Consider the following 21,825-nt stretch of genomic DNA (forward strand, 5'->3'; position numbering starts at 1 on the left):
AGAGAGAGACAGACAGAGAGAGAGAGAGAGAGAGAGAGAGAGAGAGAGAAAGAGAGAGACAGAGACAGAGAGAGAATCACCCTTCTCAGGTCCCCAGTACAGGAAATGACATTAACATGGAGCTGTTTATGCAAAACCAGAGGTACTTGGAGGACCATTGTCTCAGCATCTCTGGGAGCAGGTACCAGATAAAAACTTACCATCACTAAAAAGTGCTTAGAGGTAATTCTCCCAGTCACTCTTGTGTCTCTGTGCTTATAAGATGTTTTCTGATTGCCTGTTTTAGTTAATTGGTTAATTACTTATTTGTAGAAGTAGTAAACATTAGTAAAGAGAATTTATTAGGGACCTATTGTATGTGTGGATCACTGTACTAGGCATAAGGAAAAATCCAAATAATTAGGAAAAAAAGTAGGATTTCTGTTCTCATGGAGTTTATAGTTTAGTAAAGGGTGTGCACAATAAATGCAAATGAGTATTATACAAAATTTATGAGTGCATTACAGAATGATATACAAAGGTATACACACACACACATAGATCCATACATACATATACATATATATATATATATATAATAAAATTTTTGTTGTGGCTGTTTAAGGCACAAGAATGAAAACTGCGGGCAAGTGAGCTTGTCTTAAATGACTCATAAAATTAAATTACTCTTCTCTGCATCTGCTGTTCTGTCTGGTTTCAACTCTGCAGTATAAGATGCTCCCGTGCCACATACTCAGAAGTGTCCCACCTCCCATTTTCTGACTCCTTTGGTATGTTGCCACCCCCATTAGATTTTGAAATCCACAAGTGTAGAGACTATCTTTCTATTACTTGTATCTCCAGCACTTAGCACAGTGTCTGGCACATAGTAAACACTTAATAAATGTTTATTGGATTAGATTGGATAAAATTCCAGGACACATTATTAAAGGGACTTTTGGCAGATATAGACACAAAGAGATGACAATAACAAAAAGTCATCATGATTTCTCTTGGACAGAACTTGCCAGATTAATCTTATTTCCCTTTTTCCCCTATAGGTTAGCTCAACTATTAAATCAGAAAAATAGTACAGATATAATTTGACAAGATTTTAATAAAGCATTTGAAGAAGGCTTTAATGGGCTGCTTGTGCAAAAATGTAGGCAGGATGATGCAAAAGTTCAATGGATTTAGCATTGGTTCAATGGATAGGCCCAATGAGTACCTATTAATTGTTTGATGTTAACTTGGCAAAAGATGTGTGCCTGGCTTTGTGTGCTGGAGTATTTTTTTTTTTAATTAATGACTTGAATAGACACATGGTTACTGTTTATAACATAAAGCTTGGATGAGTAGATGACATTGAATGACAGAGATGGTATGCAAAAAGATACTGACAGGCTAGACCCACTGCATTGAATATAAGACATCCATCAGCAGGGATTAATATAAAGTCTAACACTTGGGTCCAAATAATCAATCTTAGTAATGAGGCTGGGAAGACATGGCTAGATAGACGTGTCTCAGAAAAATTCTTAGTAGTTTATTATATTTCATTAGATATTTACCAATTACATGTAACTTTTTTAATATTCATTTTTTAAAATTTGAGTTCCATATTCTTTTCCACTTCCCTATCCCTCCCCAATCCTTGAGAAGGCAAGCAATTTTATATTTCTGGATCAGTCATGTTGTAAAATACAGCATAGACAAAAAGGAAAAATAAGCAAAATTTTTTAAAAAGGAAAGTCTGTTTCAATCTGCATTCAGATTTAATTACTTCTTTATCTCTTAGAGGTAGATAGCATTTTTCAATGTGAGTCCTTTGGAATTGGCTTGGATTGTCTTAATCAGATTAATGAAGTCTTTCACAATTAACTGTCTTCACAATATTGCTGTTATGGTGTACAATGTTTTCTTGGTTCTGCTCATTTCATTTTACTTCAGTCCCAGGTTTTGTGAAAACATACTGCTTATCATTTCTTATATCACAATCATATACCACAACTCACTCCAAAATTGATGAGTATTCCTTTGACTTTCTTTTTTTCAAATAATTAATTCATTTATTTTTGGTTTTCAACATTCATTTCAATAAGATTTTGAGTTTTAAACTTTTCCCCCCTCCCTCTCCCCAAGACAGTATGCAATCTGATAGAGGCTCTACTTACGCATTCATATTAAACATATCTTCACATTAGTCATGATGTAAAGAAGAATTAGAACTAATGGGAGCAACCACGAGGAAGAAGAAACAAAACAAAACAACAAAAGAAAAGGAGAACAAATAGAATGCTTCCATCTGCATTCAGACTCCAAAGTTCTTTCTCTGGATGTGGATAGCATTTTCTATCATGAGTCTTTTGGAGTTGTGAGATCCCTGCATTACTGAGAAGAGCTATGCATATCAAAGTCAGTCATCATACAATGTGGCTCTTACTGTGTACAATGTTCTCCTGATTCTGCTCATTTCACTCAGCATCAGTTGGTATAAGTCCTTCCAGGTTTTTAAACAGCGTATTGTAGGATTGTCAGTCTTAATCCATTCTGCTATCCACTTCCATTTTATGAGAGAGTTCATCCTATTCACAGTTATGATTATTATATGTGTCTTTCTCTCCATGCTATTGCTCCCCTGTTTATGCTTTTCTCTCTCCTTTCTCTCTTTCCCTCCTCACTAGAATTTTACTTTTGACCACTGGCTCGCTGAGTCTGCCCTCTCTTCTATCAGCCCCCTGTATGTTCTTCCCCTTAACTCTTACTACTTCTCTCCCTTTTATCCACCACCTCCCTTTTCTTTTCCCTTTCTCCTCCTACTTTCTCTGGGGTAAGTTAGATTTTTACACCTAACTGATTATGTTACTCCCTCTTTGAGCCATATCTGATGAGAGTAAGGTTCAAACAATGCTCATATCCCTCCCTCCTTTGGCTGTACTGTAAAAAGTTTTTTGTGCCTTTTCATGTGATGTAATTTACCTTTATCCGCCTCCTCCTTCCCTCTTCTCCCAGAACAATCCATTTTCACCACTTAATTACATTTTTTTATCATTATATCAAACTCAATCTATACCCACACCCTCTGTCTATGTATAGCCCTTTTAAATGTTGTAATAATGATACAGTTCTCAAGAGTTACAAGTGTCATCTTCCTTTGTAGGGATGTAAACAGTTTGCCCTTATTAATAACATGTTACTGTTTTTTTTTCTTTCCTGTTTACTTTTTTCTGCATCTCTTGAGTCTTGTATTTGAAAATCAAATTTTCTGTTGAGCTCTGGTCTTTTCATCAGGAAGGTTTCAAAGTCTCCCATTTTGTTGAATGTCCATCTAATCCCCTGAAAGTTCATTCTCAGTTTTGCTGGGTAGTTGATCCTTAGTTGTAATCCAAGCTCCTTTGCCTTATGGAATATCATATTCTGTGCCTTCTGATCTTTTAATGTAGAAGCTGCAAGGTCCTATGTAACCTTTACTGTGGTTCCAGGATATTTAAATTGTTTCTTTCTGGTTGCTTGTGGTATTTTCTCTTTGACATGGTAATTTTGGCATTTGGCCACAATATTCTTCAGTGTTTTCAAATTGGGATCTCTTTCAGGAGGTGATCAGTGGATTCTTTTGATGACCATTTTACCTTCTGGTTTTAGGACCTCAGGACAGTTTTAATTGATGATTTCCTGAAAGATATTGTCCAGATTCTTTGTATTGGTAGGCCAATAATTTTAAATTGTCTCTCTTGGATTTATTTTCCAGATCAGTTATTTTACCAATGAGGTATTCTATATTTTCTTCTATTTTTTTCATTCTTTTGTTTCTATTTGACTGATTCTTGTTATTTCATGGAATCATTAGCTTCCACTTGCCTAATTCTAATTTTTAATGAAATTGTTTCCTTCTGTTAGATTTTGTATCTCCTTTTTCCATTTGACCCATTTTACTTTTTAAGGAGTTCTCTTCAGTGAGTTTTTGTGCCTCGTTTTCTATTTGGCCTCATATTTCTATTAAGGAGTTGATTTCTTCAGTGTACTTTTTCCCCCCATTTGGCCAATTGTATTTTTTAAGGACTTGTTTTCTACAATCAATTTTTGTCCTTCTTTTTCCAGGCTATTGACTCTTTCTTACATAGCTCTCATTTCCTTTCCCAATTTTTCTCCTACCTCTCTTATTTGACTTTCACAATTCTTCTTGAGATCTTCTAAGAAGGCTTTTTGAGCTTGAGAACAGTTCATATTTCCCTTTGAGTTTTCAGATGTGGGTATACTGACAATGTTGTCTGCTTCTGAATTTCTGCCTTAATCTTCCCTGCTCCCATAATAAGAATATATGATCATTGCCCATTTCTGCTTTATGCTCATGGTGTTTGCCTATTTCCTCGCTTTAAAGTTGAGCTCTCCTGCTGGAGTGCAGGGGGCACTGATCCAAGCTTCTTTTTCTGGGAGCCCAGGACCAGGTCACTGGCTTTCTGTGCTGGGGCCTTAAGTGTTGGTAAGCATGTGGGGGTCTGGCCACTTACCTGGTGCTGAGCTGGGTTCAACAACACCGGAACTCTTGGGGTGGAGATGGGGAGTCTGGCTCCTGGAGGACACCTGCTCACCTGGGCGTCTTTCAAGCACTCACATGTTTGATTAGAGGATGTCTGCCAGCCTGGAGTATTGCTGTAGCACCAGGAGATTTGGCTGCTGGAGTACACTGACATGCAAGGTGATTTTCCAAGCTGGGGTTACTGGTCCCCCTGCCTGTGCTGAAGCACTAGGGGGTCCCTTTGTTGGCACTTGCCTGCTCCACCACCCTAGGGCTCAGGATCTCCCCCTGGTATGCTGAGGTGGGGCTTGTCACTGGCTTGCTTGGATGGCTTCTTCCTGTACTGCTTTCCCTCCCTCAGAGTGAGAGGGGCCTTTCCTGCTAATTCCCCAGGCTTCCTGGATTATAAAACTGCTACACTTCATCTTTTAGCTGGCTCAGTAGTTCCAGGGTTTTTCCTGGGGTGATATTTTCTGGGCTTTCAAAAATCAATAAAGGATGGTGATACTGACTTACTTCTTACTCCACCATCTTGGTTCTGGGAAGTCCTATTCCTTTGATTTTCAATAGTCCGCAATCACAAAAAGATTTACTATGAATATTTTTTTTTTGTACAAATAGGCACTTTTCCCTTTTCTTTGATTTCTTTTGGATACAGACCTAGTAGTGGTATTGCTGGGTCAAAGGATATGCACAAAGGGTTTTATAGCCCTTCAGGCACACTTCCAAATCATTTTCCAGAAAAGTTGGGCCACTTCACAACTCCACCAACAGTGCATTTGTGTCCCACTTTTCCCACATCCTCTCCACATTTGTCATTTTCCTTTTCTGTCATGTTTAACCAACGTGATAAGTATGAGGTGATTTTTATTTCTTCTCTTAGAAACTGCCTGTTCATATTATTTGACTATCAACTGGCAAATACTCTTATTTTTTTATAAATTAGGTTAAGTTTCCTATATGTTTGAGAAATGAGGCCTTTATCTGAGAAACTTGCTTTAAAGCTTTCCCCCCAGTTTCCTACTTTCCTTCTAACTTTGGCTACATTAGTTTTGTTTGTGCAAAACATTTTTAATTTCATGGAAACAAAATTATCCAATTTACTTATTATGATCCTCTCTATCTCTTGTTTGTTCACAAATGTTTCGCTTATCCAAAGATCTAGCAAGTACATTTTCCCAGGATCCCCTAATTTACTTATGATATAATCCTTTATGTCTAAATCATTATCAATTTTGTCTTTATTTTGGTATACAGGTGACATGTTGCTCTGTGCCTACTTTTTGCTACACTACTTTCCAGTTTTTTCGGTGATTTTTTTGTCAAATAGTAAGTTTTCATCCCCAAACTTGGGTCTTTGGGTTTATCAAGCATTAGGTGACTTTGGTCATTTATTACTGTATATCATGTACTTAATCTATTCCAATGACCCACCATTCTATTTCTTAGCCTGTACCAGATTGTTTGTATGATTGCTGCTTTGTAGTATAGTTTGAAATTTGGTACCACTAGGTTGGCTTCACTTTTTTTTTTTATTGATTCCCTTAATATTCTTGACCTTTTGTTCCTCCAGATTAATTTTGTTATTTTTTTCTAACACTATGAAATAATTCTTTGGTACTTTTATTAGTAATGCACTGAGTAAGTAAATTAACTTAGGTAGTACTGTCATTTTTTATTACATTGTCTTGGCCTATCCATAAGCAATTATTATTTCTGCAATTGTTTAGATCCATTTTCATTTGTGTGTAAAATGTTTTGTATAGTTTCATGTACACCCTGTTTAGTCTTCACAGGTAGACTCCCAAGCATTTTTCTAGGTTTTTATTTTTCCTCTTAGTTAATTGGTGGATTTGGAGGAGTTAGAAATACTGATGCCAAAAGGGAAACACTGAAATGTTTGTTTTTTCTTTTTGCAGATTACAGCAATATGTTATAAAGATCATACATTATAATTAGGTAGGATTTATACCAGGCATGCAGGACTGGTTCAATATTAGGAAAGTATTTTATAGTCTGCAGTTATTTTCAATGGAATTTCTCTCTCTTCCTACTGAGTTTATTGGTAATATACAGAAGTCACGAAGATTTCTGTGGGTTTATTTTATATCCCACAACTTTGCTAGAGCTGTTAATTGTTTCAGATAGTTTTTTTAGTTAATTTTCTAGGATTCTCTAAGTGTACCATCCTATCACTTGCAAAGAATAATAGTTTCATTTCTTCATTGCCTCTTTTATTTCTTCAACTTTTTTTTTGTTTTATTTCTATAGCTAGTATTTCTAATATAATATTGAATGATTGTTATGATAATGGACATCCTTGCTACACCCCTGATCTTTTTTGGAGGACTTCTGGTTTATCCCCATTACCCATAATGCTTGCTCTGAGTTTTAGATAGATATTACTTAATATTTTAAGAAAGGCTTAATTGATTCCTATACCTTATGGTGCATTTTGTCAAAAGCTTTTTTGACATGTATTGAGATAATCATATGATTTTTTTTTGTTTTTGTTATTGATGTGGTCAATTATTCTTGTAGATTTCCTAATATTGAACCAGTCCCGCACGCCTGGTATAAATCCTACCTAATTATAACGTATGATCTTTACAACATATAGCTGTAATCTGCAAAAAGAAAAAACAAACATTTCAGTGTTTCCCTTTTGCCATCAGTATTTCTAACTCCTCCAAATCCACCAATTAACTAAGAGGAAAAATAAAAACCTAGAAAAATGCTTATGACAACAAGCATAGCCAGGCAAAATGAATTTATGCAGTGGCCATGTCCAAAAATGCATGCTCCTTTTTTCACCTCATATTCATCATTTATCTATAAAGACGTAGGTAGCATGTTTCATCATGGAAAAAGGGAAAGGTGAACATAGGAAAACTCTTCCTGAATCCTTTCCTTAAGGAGCAGGCCAAGAGTAAACATCTCACCACTTCCCTCCTGTATGCTCTCTGGACTTCATTACTGTCTCAAAAATTCATCTACCTGCAAGATCCCATCAACTCTGAAACTTACCTCCTCAGCAACCCCTGCCTCTCTTTCCCTCTTATTTGTGAGGGTGAAACATGAATATAGGAGAACTCCTCCCAGACTCTTCATTTAAAGAGAGGGCCCAGGGTAGATATCTCATCATTTCCTACCTTGCCTGAAGAAATGTATCATGCCACTGAGCCTAATGCCCTCATTTTCTTCCTGCCTCCCTCCTCCCCCAGCCCTTTTCAGTCTCTGTTCTGTGTTTTCTTCCTCCATTACATTAGGAGCTCCTTAAGAGCAGCACCTGTCTTTTGCCTTTTTTATATCCCGTAAACTTTGCATGGTGCCTGGCTCCTAATAGGATATTATGAGGATATATAATCAAATGGATATTTCTTTGCCCTCTATTAGAATGTTAGCACTGATGATCTCTTAATTGACTCATTGCATGGCCTTTTTTCAATCCTTAACTTTATTCTCTCTTTTATATCTAGTTAGCTCACACTTATTCACATATTATGTCCTCCATTAGATTGTGAACTCCTTGAAAGCAAAACATGCCTTTTGCTTTTTGTTGTTGTTGCTGTTGTTGTTGTTTTGTTTTTGTTTTGTTTAGTTTTTGGTATCTGGCTTGGCATTTAAAGTCCTTTACAGCCTGATATCTTCCTACCTTTTTCAGTATTTTTACTATTTACCCCCCTTTGTGTACTCTATTATCTAGAGACACCAGCCTTTGCTGTCTCTCAAACCCAACACCATCTCTCAATTTTGGACAATGGCCTCCTTGATGTTTTCGTGGGATGCTCCATCATCTTTTGAACTGGTTGCCCCTTTGAGGCCTGGAATGTTCACCCCCCTCCACCTCAATCTCTTAGTTTCTATGGTTTTCTGAAAGTCCCACCTCAAATCTCACCGTCTACCGAGGGCCTTTTCTTATCCCCATAACTGGTAGCACCTTCTTTTTAGTGATTTCATTTGTTCACTTTGTATCTTGTATGGACATGTTTATGCGTTTTCTCTCATATTGGAAAATGAGGTCCTTGAGAGAAGGAACAAATAATTGTTTACCCTTATTTGTATCTCAAATGCTTTGCATATTGTTTTATCACATCATAATAATTTAATTAATAATTATTCACTGATGTATTCATTGGTACTTTTCACAGATGAGGAAAATGAGGCCCAGTAAGACAAAATAAGAAAATTCCTTGGAACATTTTCATTCCTCAAGTGTATTAGATGATTTCCAAGATAAATGAATGTCATTCTGATTTGGGCAGCACAGTAATTGCCCCAAAGGAGAGACTCAGGGATAGAAGGTCAGAACCTCTACTTTGGTGCTACAATTCAATTATTGTATAGATGGCATTTCTTTTCCAATTTAATGTGGGGCAAGGTACATAATTCAGTCAATATGCTGGCTTGATCTATGGGCTGCAAACTGATAATTATGTTAGGTACTGTCTGAAAATGTATCATTAATGGTCAATCTCAAAATTCAACTCAGATGGAAAGTGTTCACTCTACTAGTGATTGTGCCAAGACACTCTGAGGCTGCTTTCAACCTCGTTCCTTGAAAAGTGGTACACTAGCAAAGGAGAGTATTCGCCCAGCAAATCTGAGACACTGTACAAATGTACAACTTTGTGCACCTGTGTCAATGTCCTACAATCCCACACACCCCATTCAAACTCAAATAAAACAGCACCCCTGAATCACCCCTCTCACTTCCGCCAGGTCAATGAGAAACCAACCCAACAAAGAGGGGCCGGGAGTATTTCTGTGCCTGCTTGTGTGATATTTCTGACTAAAAACAAAGCAACATTTTAAAAACAATATTCAGAGACCGTTTAAAAATGGATACAAACAAAAATCTCTCTCCTCCCTGGGCAGTAGGGGTCAACTTCAGAAGGGAACATTAAATGTCAGCGGAAGGTGCTGGAAAAATCTGAATAGTAGTATAAATTACCGGTGGCAAAAATCAATTGATACACCTCATTTAGAGTATGTCTTGCATAGGAGAAAGGGAAATTAGGTATATATCACCTCTTCCAGAAGGAAATAATAATAATCCTGAGGGCTCAGGTAATTGGGATGTGGGTTGGGTTTTGCTTGAGGCAGAAATGCTCAATCGAAATGGAAATACATTTTCTGTGGCTGACCAAGCAGCATTGTGCCATTTATTTTTTTTTTCTTGCCCCCAAAACATACCACGTGTGCCTAACTGAATGACCTTGAAACTCAATCAGACAGTTCACTAATTGTTTTCCAGGGGCAAAAGGACTCATTTCTCTCTAAAGCTTATTTCCTGGATCCTATTACTGCTCAATGGAGCTGTCTGAAGTGCTAGTAAAGAAGGGAAGAAGGAGGCAATGTCTGTCAAATCTCACTTAGAAGGCGGGCTCCTGGAATTGTCCTCCAAGAGCAGCACCCCCACACTACTCCTTCCCACTCCAGCCCAAAAAAGATGATGCTGTCCTATACCTTAAGACCAGCACTGGCCTACACGATTCATTGTGGTCTCCTGTGAACAGTTATGGAGGAGACGTGTCATGAGGATGTACAGATGAGAGAAGGCCATTTTGACTCACCATGGGAATAGAGAAAAGCAGATTTAAGCACAGATTATGCTACTATTTTCTTTACAGGTTCATAAATAAAGAGAGATTTCAATTTTATGACTGTCTTAATAGAAGGTAGGTTTTTTTGTTAGTTTTTTTTTTTCTTTTAGGAGGGGACTATATTTCAGTAATAAGCTTAGGGTCATTAAAAGCTCTGAAAAAATTCACTTATATAATCTATCCTTATGTTCTCTTTCTGTTCAGTTCTGTTCCCAACAAAATGTATATATGCAATATCTTTCTAAAATAGATACACTTATAGACCAGCCCTAAGAATTGCTTAGCCAATTGTGTATACCCATCCTCTTTGATAATGCTGTATGGCTCCAGGTCACCCTCATCATGGGGGAAAAAAACAAAAAAACAAAAAGCAAAAAAAAAAAAAGTAAAGCTGATGTCACACATAGGACAGTGGGGGAAGATAATGATAAGCATGAATGAACTACAACCTATTATCAGAAGAAATACAAAGGCTTAATCAGAAAGATTCATGGCTTGAGAAGAAGTGGTTACATGGGAAGAGTGAAGGATCAATCAAACAAATATACACTTCTTAGCTACCTGCTATGAGGCAGTCACTGTACTGGGGTCTTAGGGGAAACAACAACAAAAATTAAAGTCTCTAACCTCAGGGAGTTTACATTCTATAGGGAGAGACAACATAAATACATGTGAGTGTATATAAATGTTTTCGTTGAGTTGTTCAGCTCTGTCTGACTCTTCACGACCCCATGGACCATTGCATACCAGTCTCTTCTAGCCTCCACTATCTCCCAAAGTCTGTCCAAATTCATGTGCATTGCTTCTATAACACTATCCATCTCATCCTCTGCTGTCCTCTTTTCCTTTTGCCTTCAATCTTTCCCAATATCAAGGTATTTTCCCATGAGTACTGTCTTCTCATTAGGTCACTTCAGCTTCAATATCTGACCATCCAGTGAATAGTTTGAATTAATTTCTTTAAGTTTTGACTAATTTCATCTCCTTTCTGTCCAAGGGATTCTTAAAAATCTTCTTCAGTAACACAATCCAAAATTGTTGATTCTATGACTCATAGCTTTTCTTATAGTCCAACTCTCATAGCCATATATTGCTACTGGAAAAAAAAAACATAGCTTTGACTATATGGACATTTGTCAGCAAGTTGATGTCTTTTCTTTTTAGTATGTTGTCCAAATTGGCAATAAATTTCCTTCAAAGGAGCAAGTGGTTTTTCATTTAATGGCTGCAGTTGCCATCTGCAGTGGTCTTTGAGTTCAAGAAAATAAAATCTCACACTGCTTCCATTTTTTCTCCCTCTATTTGCCAGGAAGTGATGAGACCAGTTGCTTTGCTCTTAATTTATTGATATTAAGCTTCACACCAGCTTTTACACTTTCTTCGTTTACCCTCATCAAACTGCTTCTTAATTCCTCTTCACTTTCTGCCATCAGAACAGTTTCATCTGTGTATCTGAGATTATTGACATTTCTCCAGGAAATTTTTTTGATATTTTTGATTTTTGATTCATCTAGGCTGGAATTTAGCATGATGTGCCCTGCATATAAGTTAAATTAATAAGGTAACAATATAGAGCCTTGTTGAACTTCTTTCCCAACCTAAAACCAGTTATTTTATGTTTGGTTCTAACTTTTACTTCTTGGGTTACATACAGGTTCCTCAGAAGACAAGTAAGATGCTCTAGTATTCCCATCTCTTTGAGGACTTGCCACATTTTGTTTTGATCCACACAGTCAAAGGCTTTAGTGTAACCATTGAAGTAGAAGTAGATTTTTTTTTTGGAACTCCCTTATTTTTTCCATAATTGAGTGAATTTTGGCAATTTGGTCTCTAGTTCCCCTGCCTCTTCAAAAATTAGCCTGCTGTTTTGCTAATTTCACTTCAAATATTACTGAAACCTAGCTTGCAGACATTTAAGCATAACCTTGTTGGCATATGAAATGAGTACAATTGTTCAGTAATTTGAACATTCCTTCTCATTGCCCTTCTTTAGAAGTGGGAGGTAAACTGATCTTTTCCAATCCAGTAGTCACTGTTTTGTTTTACAAATTTGCTGGCATATTGAGTGCAGCACTTTAATAACATCATCTTTTAGGATTTTAAATAGCTCAGCTGGAATTCCATCACCTCCACTTTCAGTGCTTTCTAAGGCCCCCTTGACTTCATTCTCCAGGATACCTGGCTCTAGATCAGTAACCCACCATAATGGTCATCAGTGATGTTAAGATGTTTCTTGTATAGTTCTGTGTATTCTTGTCAACTTTTCTTAATTTCTTCTGTTTTCATTGAGTCCTTGAATTTTTTTTTCCTTTTTTATGCCCATTTTTTGTGAGAAATGTTACCTTGATATCTCAAATTCTTTTGGAGTAATCTGTTTTTTTCTCATTCTATTGCTTTCTTCTATTTCTTTGCACTGCTCATTAAAAAAAAACAAAACAAAACATCTTATCTCTCTGTCATTCTCTGGAATTCTACATTCAGTTACACATATCTCTCTCTCTCGCTCTCTAAAGTTATTGATGATCTATTAGTTGCCAAATCTAATTACCTTTTCTCAATCATCATTCTTCTTGACCTCTCTTCAGCCTTTGACACTATTGATCATACTCTCTTCCTTAATACTCTCTTCTCTAGCTTTTTAGGTCACTTCTGGTTTTCCTCCCACCTATCTGCCCATTCCTTTACTGCTACTTTTCTGGATCCTTTTTCAAAACACACCATCTAATTGTAGGTGTCTCTCATGGTTCTGTCCTGAGATCTCTTTTCTTCTCCCTCTATACTACTTCATTTGATGATGTCATCAGCTCTCATGGATTTAATTACTACCCTCAAATCTAACTCTCATGACCCAATTTCTCTGTTGACCTCCAATCTTGCATCTCCAACTGCCTTTCAAAAATGCTAAACTGGATGTCAAATAGACATTTTAAGTTCAATATACCCAAAACAATTTGTTCCGTTTCCCTCTAAATCCTTCCCCTACTCCTACATTCTCTATTATTATAGAGGACAACACCATCCTCCCAGGCCCTCAAGCTCACAGCCAATGAGTCATCTTGGGTTCATCACTATCTCTCATTCCCCATATACAATGTTGGCAAGACTTGACTGTTTTACCTTTGCAACAACTCTCAAATATAAACCTTTCACTACTTTGGCACTGTCATCACTCTAGTGCAGACCCTCATTACTTCATGACTTGACTACTGCAATAGCCTGATGGTGGGTCTGTCTAACTCAAATCTTTTCCCCTTTCTAATCCATTCTCTATTCATCCACTAAAAGGATTTTCCTAAACAGTTGATCCTATCACATAACCTCTTCCACCCACTCAATAAACTACAGTGACTTCCTGTTTGGCATTCAAAGCACTACATAGTATAGACCCTTCCTATCTTTCTAGTCTTTCTATACCTTACTCCTAAATATGTACTTTTGGCCTCTTGGCTAGTCCACAAAGAAAGATGCTTGATCTTTCACATTTGGACATTTTCTCTGTTCTTTGTGTCTAGAATGATCTCCCTCCTCTTCTGTGATGACTCAGCTCCTTAGATTTTTTAAGTCTCAGCTAAAATCCCACCTTTTATAAGAAGCCTTTACTAACTCCATTTAATTCCAGTGCTTTTCCTCTTTCATATTTCCTGTTTAGCTTGTACATATCTTCCTTTGTATATTTTTTTGCATGTTATCTTCCCTATTAGACTGTAAGATCCTTGAGGGAAGGAACTCTCTTCTACCTCTTTTTGTTTTGTTTTCTTTTTTAGCTAGGCAATGGGGTTAAGTGACTTGCCCAGGGTCACACAGCTAGTAAGTGTCAAATGTCTGAGGTTGGATTTGAACTCAGGTCCTCCTGAATCCAGGGCTGGTGCTCTATCTACTGTGACACCTAGCTGCCCCTTTTTACCTCTTTGTATCCCAAGAGCTTAGCACAGTACCTAGCAAGTAGTAGGCACTTAATAAATATTGATTGATTTTTCCCTCCATCTTCTTCTCTACATTTATCCTCCTCTTTTTTTTCGCCCTGTACTCTTTTCCAAAGTCTTTTTTTTCCCCTTATAATGGCTTCCTTAGTCTACCCTCTCTCTTATCCACTCTGTTTCCTTAACCCTATTTCTCCATTGTCTAATATGTCTACCTGTACTCAAGTCTTTGTAATTGCAATCTTTCCTCCTTTAACCAGTTGATGTGAGAATAATGTTTTAGTGTTATCTGCATCCTTCAGTGTTCCTCTCCTTATTGTACAAACTCCATTTTGTATTCCCAATTTATGGGGAATAATATTCCCTATGCTTTCTCCTTCCTTCTTCTTCCAGTGCATTCTTCTTCCCTATGCAGTCTATTCTTCTTTTCAGATCATTCAACCACAACAGAATCACATATAGATCCTCTTTTTAATTAGACTCCCTCTGTGACACCATAGTGATGATGAAGTTCTTAATTATTGCATGTATTATTTCCCAGTATATGAATACAATCAGGTTAACTTTTAATCCCTTATGATTTCTCACTCATTTTTATCTCTTTATACTTCTCTGACTCCTGTGTTTTTATGTCAAATTTTCTACTTAGCCCTAGAGTTTTCTTCAGACTTGCTTGGAAGTACTCTATTTTTTCTTTTTGTAAGCCTACATCCTTTGATTTTTAGAATACCATATCTGAGGTCTCCATTTCTGTATAGGGGTGGCTGATAAATTTTGTTTAATCCTGATTGTGGCTCTTTAAATTATTTCCGGTGTCTTTCTTCTGTCACTATCCCCTACTATATTCTGGCCTTAGATGAAGATGTGACCCTTCTTGAAAATGTAAACTTATCTACATGCATTCTTGAATCCATCTTGTTCCTTATCCAGAAGATTGCCTTTAGTATCAACTCTCTCTCTCTCTCTCTCTCTCTCTCTCTCTCTCTCTCTCTCTCTCTCTCTCTCTCTCTCTGTTTCTGTCTCTGTCTCTCTCTCTCTCTCTCTCTCTGTCTCTCTGTCTCTCTGTCTCTCTCTCTCCTCTCTACCCCCTCTTTCCCCCCATTTTTTCCTTAACCTGGGGGATCTTTATTTTGGTTATGATATTGTTGGGAGTTTTCATTTTGGGGTTTCCTTTAGAAGTTGATTAGTGGATTTGTTTTCGATTTTTCCTTTGCCTTCTGGTTCTAAGATATTTATATGTCCTTGATCTCTTTTCCAAGTTAGTAGTTTTCCTATGAGATATTTCTTCTATTTTTTAATCTTTTGTCTTTGTTTCATTATTTCTTAATGCCTCATGGAGTCATAAGCTTTCATTTGGCCAATTACAATTCTCAAGCAGTTATTTTCTTCAATAAGATTTTGTATCTTTTTGTCCAAGCTGTTAATTTTTTTTTCATATGTTTCTTCATTAATTCTGCCTCCTTTCCCATACTCTCCTCTACTACTCAAATTTGGCTTTAAAATGACTTTTAACTGTTTCTTTAGCTCCTGGCTTAATTATCCTAGAAATTCTTGCTGGACTGGTGTCCAAAATGCATTTTTTTTCTTTGAGGCTTTATTTGTAGATGTTTTTGAGTTATTCTTTTCTTCTATGTTTATTTCTTGAGTTTCTGTGTCACCATAATAGCACTTTATTGTCAGATTCTTTTTTTGTTTCCTAATTCTTCCATATTGCTTTTTGACTTTGGACTCTATATTAGTGTTGGGCTCTACATAATTCTGGCAGGAATGTCTGGTCTGCACTTTTATCCTCATATCCTTCTGCTACTTTCACAGCTCCAGCTGGGGACCTCAGGCTTTCAGTGCTGCAAAATTGGTATGATCCAGGAGGAGACCTATTTACTACCCTCCCATCTGAGTTTTACAGTTTCTGCTCCAGGTTTGGTTCTATCAGGTTATCTCTTTTTGGGAGTTTTAGTAGATGCCTCCTAGATTCAGCCACTTGTTCCATCCTTCTGCCTGCTTCTAGGTTCTACAGTTTCAGATCAACTGAATTTATGTAATCTCCTTTGTTCTGGGATGCTACATCCTGGGATCAGAGCCATACAGCTACTATTTGCTTACAAAATCTAGCATATACTTAGGGCTAACACTCACAGCTCATTTCTCCATCCTAGATGTATGACCTGTAACTGGATAGCGGCTGCCAGAGCTGCCAGATGGCTCCCATTTCCTGCATCCAGCAATATCCTAGGGTCTATTTTTGCCCCAGTGCTTCCTACATGGATGCACCGTCTTGGCCAATTTTCCATCCCTCAGTGCTGGAAAGTGTATTATCTAATCTCAACTGGGATTCACTGCATCAAGACAATCATTCTACTCCTGTTTAATAAATTCATCTTTCCATTTCCTCTAGTGTATATATCCAATTGTCATCTATGTAAGTAAGGCATCAATGATGGCTTCTTTACCACCATCTCTACTGGAGATCTTGCCTCATTTTCACTAAAAAATTATGTGACCATTTGCTAATACTTCCCTTTTCTCCCTTCTTCCTTCTCTCACATCACTCAGACATCTTCTGTCACTATCTCTTCTTTCATTTTGGTTTTGAATAAAGAGGCAACCCTTCTTGAAAATGTAAACTATCTATATGCATTCTTGATCCCATCTTCTGCCTTATCCAAAAGATTGCTTTTAGAATTAACCTTAATATCTGTCTCTGTCTCTCTAACTATGTTTCTCTCTTTCTGTGTCTCTGTCTCTGTCTCTCTCTCTCCCTCCTTATTTTACTGCCCCTTTTTCTACTGCCTACAAATATACCCATATCTCCACCACCCTTAAAACATTTCACTTAATCTCATTATCCCTACTAACTGGCTTCTTTTATCTCTCTTCTTCTTGCTTCAACTCCTTTGGAAAGGATCCTACAATCAGTTTCTTCTAGGACCTCCAATTTATTGAGGGACCCAGGCTAGTAATTCTCTACTTCCCTCCTAACTTTGCTTTTAATTTTGTGGACTATGCCTCGGCTGTATCAGTACCTGGGAACTCCTTACCCTGACATACTCATCATCCCTTTCCATTTTCTCAACCTAAAACATTCCTTTGTCACCACTCTGTACCTTTTTTCTGTTTGATGAGTTACTCCTGGGGCCTTTATTTTGAGGAAGGATAAAGGCCAGCTCAATTTCATCCCTCTCTAAGATTTACTTCAGGCTTGCTAGAGTTACATAACATGAGTTTTTTGTGGGTACCTTTATTATTTTGCTCCTCACTTTCTATCTGGCTTTTGATCTTATCATTCACTTGAAGCTGTGCTCTCCAAAGTGACTCTGCTCTCTTAATTGCCAAATTTAGTGGATTTTTCAACAATTCCCACCTTTACCTGTCTGCGGTATTTGGCATTGTGTTTCACTATCTATTCTCAGATACTCTGCACTTTAGTTTCTTATGATAATGCTCTATTTTGATTGCTAGGATAGCCATAACCTACTAAAAATGAAGACTCAGGCCTTTGTCCTGGGCTCTCTCATGTTTTTCTTCTATACTGGCTTATATAATCAACTTCTGTGGGTTAAGCTATCATCTCTGTGTAGGTGATAGGGACAGCTAGGTGGCACAGTTGATAGGGTACTGGACCTGGAGTCAGGAAGCCTCATCTTCCTTAGCTCAAATCTGATCTCAGACATTTATTAGCTGTGTGACTCTGTTTACTTCAGTTTCTTAATCTGTAAAATGAGCTGGAGAAGGAAATGGCAAACCATTCCAGTATCTTCACCAAGAAAACTCTGAATGACATCATGAAGAGCTGCACGTGACTGAAAAATGACTGAGAAACAAAATGTAGATGATGCTCAGATCTATTTATCCACTCTTAGTCTCTCCCCTTATCTATAACCCTGCATCACCAGCTGCCTTTTGGAAATCTTTAATTTGATAACCTTCAGTCATCTCATATTCATTGTGTTTAAAACAGAAATCAGTATCTTTTCCTCAAGCTGTCCCTTCTTAAAATTTTCCTGTGATTGTCAAGGGCACTACTACCAATCACCAAGCCTGGCAAACCCAGTTTTACCCTTTAATATTCATTCTAATTTGTGCCTTCCTCCAATACAATCTGTTGTCAAATATTGTCATTGACACTTTCACAATGTCTCTAATACATCCCCTTCTCTTTAGTCGTGTTGCCACCATGTCAGTAATGGGTTCTCAGCACCTCATACTAGAAATATTATAGTAGCTTTTGAATTGTTCTCCCAGCCTAAAGGCTTTTCCTACTCCAGTTTATCCTTCACTTACCTGCTAAAGTGATTTTCATAAAGCATAGGTCTAACCATGTCACTACCCTATTCAATGAAATATAGTGAAAACCTATTACCTCAAGTGTCAACTATAAAGTTCCCTGTTTGGCAGCTGAAGCTCTTCATAACCTGATCTCTTCCTATTTTTCCATTATTCATACATTTTACTCCCTTACAAATCTCCACAATCTAGCTAAACTCACTTATTTTTTTTGTTTTCTCCACATGATACTCAATCTCCTCTCTCCATGTCTTTCCATAGGTTGTTCCGCATTTCTAGGATACTCCCCTGCCTCAGCTGCCCCACTTAGTTTCCTTGACTTCCGTCAAAACTCAGCTTAAATCCAGTCTTCTGAAGGAGGCTTTTTTCTTGTTCATCTAGCTATTCACTGCTTTTCTTTTTATATCCCTTCATCTCCCATCTACTCTATGTATTGTCTATGTACTTAGTTATTTATATGTTGTCTCTCTAATTAGCATGTGAATTGCTAAAAAGATGTGGTTGTTTTGTTTTATTATTTGACATCTATTTGTATTCCTAGCATTTAGCACAGCTTGGCAAATGGTGAGTCTTTAATAATTACATTTTGATTGATTGATTTTTGGGAGGCGTACCAATCTCAATAAGATTAAAAATCTTAAAATGTGTAACTATTCATTCACACCCAGTGTCATTGATTCCTGGACTGTCTCCTCTAATGCTTTGGATAAATATTAGTTAATGATGCCATACTTATCTGAAAAAAAATTTGAAAGGGTGATCCAAGTTTTATAGATTAAACCAATGATTAAATTATCACTAATGGGCACACATGCTTTGTGCTTGTTTACAGTTACCTTGTGGCTCTGCATATACTCACCTCATGAAACTGGTTACTAGGAACTCAGAAGACACCTGATTCAAATGAGTTGTATGAGATAAAATATGATTAACAGCATCTCATTCTTTTTTTTTCTCTCTATGCTCATTTATGTATATGGGAGGATGTTTGTGTATGTATGTGTGTTTTGCAAGGGTAACTTAACAGATATGTATGCATTTAATATAGTTTGGGTAAGTATCCTATATCTGGATGACATGTATGTGTGTATGTATGTATGTATGTGATGTGTGTATAAGAGAAGATTGGTCTTGGGGGTCTGTCCAGAATGATTATGTAAGCTTGACAGTTGGTCACTGATATTGACCAAGAATAATGAGGAATCCCTGTGGCAAGATATAATTTACCAGAAGAACTCTGATGGCTTTCTGAAAGAACCAGACTTTTGCAACTATCAATACCTACAGAGTCCTATCTCATCTCATGGAGAAGACCACCCCTTCTATTCCCTTCTATTAAATGGGGGTATAGTATAATATTCTCTCTTTATGTGAACATATAATTTGATTTATATATTTATATTATATGTTTATATGATTAATATATATCTTCAGGAAATTCAATTTAACAAATATTTAATAAGTTGCTACTGTGAAAAGTATTGTACTATGAAAGAAGGATAACTATGACCTAGCCCTTGCTTTCAAGGATCCTGTTTCCTTATATGGAAATTAAGGGTAATAGTTTTACTTTCATCAAATCCTACCCTAATGACTCATTATGGCTGTGTTGGGTCTGAGAGGTCTTGACTAGAGAATAAATGAGCACAAATTCACTCAATTCACTACTTCTATCTCATCCAAGACCAGTCCATGCTTCACATTCCTTTTATTCATCTACTATCAACATCTTCCCTGTTGTTACTCAGCTTTTCCTCTTCTAGAACCATAGCTTTTGTATCAGACTTTCAGATACTAGGCCTTGAAAAGCTAAGTTGATACCTTCTGATTTGGGACTCCTGCCCTTTGGCTGAGCTCTTCTAATTCCTAATTTGTGAATGAAGGTGTTCAAATTCACCTAGCCACTATATATACTCGGGCTCTTATCATGCCAAGTATCTATTCTCTCTGGATATCTTCCCTTATTTCTGTCTGTCCTGCTGCCACTTATGTATGTTTCTTCCCTCTGTCTTCCACACTCTTCATTTCTTTCTCTAGAAACACTCATCAATTAATATCAACCATTAGTTATGAAAGGGTGACTGCCCTATGACTCTACTCATCATTCCTGTGACTCCTGAGACCAAAACATATTTTCTGTCTACAAAACATACTTCTGTCTATTGCATGTTTTGTCTATCCCTATTATGTATTATATATCCCTATCCCTATTATAATGTTAAATATTTGAAGGGAGAGACCGTAGTTTTGAATTCGCATCCTTAGTGCTTAGTAATTGTGATATAGCAGACACAATATTTATTTATTCATCTATATATTCACTCATTCATTCATTGAAGGAAACAGGTTCTCAATGATGTACCAGCATGGCCAAAAGTCTAACAAGTGCTATGTAGCTGGAAAGCATTGGATTACAGTTCTGCTGAGTTCTACTTCTGTTACCTCAGGATTAGACTAAGACCATATTTGCAAAGAGATTAATTTCTCAGAAGGCTGGCGATCCAGTGATGGTTTATTTTTTCAGGAGCATTTATAAAGCTTGTCCTCTAAGGTGTGAAGGGAGGTTGTGATTCGAGACAATGGAAGAATACTTACACCTGTGAAGCCCCAGGTCTTTGAAGTAGTATGCTAGGGCCACTTAACCCTTAGCCCTTAACCCTACAAGAACCCTTTGTCTATAGAGTTGTGAGACAGATGGAATAGCTAGACACTAGTTCAAAGGGTCAGCACATTTTGGGGGGGGATGTGGGATTCTAATTTTATATTTAAAGAATACTGTGGACTCTACAATCCTACACTATTGTAAAAGTGATGATTAAACTTGCATAAGCCTAGAATCCTTAAATCCATACAGGGGATACAGCTGACTTTGGTGCAGAATTTACCCTGTTAGACAATTGTGGCCTCTCGGTTTCTTGAGAATGGCCATATGACTGTCAAAGGATATCAGGAGAATGAGCCCAACACAGTCTTCTCTGCCAGGGGCATTTCAATTTAAGTTTCATTCTTATTAAAGTAAGGGCTCACAATAAAAGCAGTTGTTATTTCTCTGTCTCGACTTCAGCGTCTCTAATTTCCTGTGACTCAAAACAGAATACATGGCCTGTGCTCCAGAGGCACATGCATTTGACTTGAAAGTGATAAGAATAATAACCTGGCTTCTCTATCTTTCCAGCTCCAGTTGCCACTCTCCAAAATGACCAAGGTAGCTGTGAAATAATTAGACTAAATAAATGGAGGAGGGGCAACAATGGAAGAAGGGAAGTGCAGCAGGTTCCTTCAAACAAGAGGACAAGACAGTGTAAACTCACTCCACAGCTTTGGATTCAGCTTCTGGGGTCAGTGGGATAAAGTAAAAAGTGCATTGGCTGCAGAGTTTGAAGAGCTGACTTTAAATCTGATTTTTCATTCTTACCATCTGCTTTACCCTGCAACCACCCTGAGCCTCAGTTTCTTAATCATGCTATACTAAAGGTTTTCTGAGGTATCTTCCAATTCTAAATCTATGCTCTGACAAAAA

This window comes from Phascolarctos cinereus, unplaced genomic scaffold (assembly GCF_003287225.1).
Source record: "Phascolarctos cinereus isolate Bilbo 61053 unplaced genomic scaffold, phaCin_HiC Scaffold_3;HRSCAF=262, whole genome shotgun sequence".
NCBI lineage: Eukaryota > Metazoa > Chordata > Mammalia > Diprotodontia > Phascolarctidae > Phascolarctos > Phascolarctos cinereus.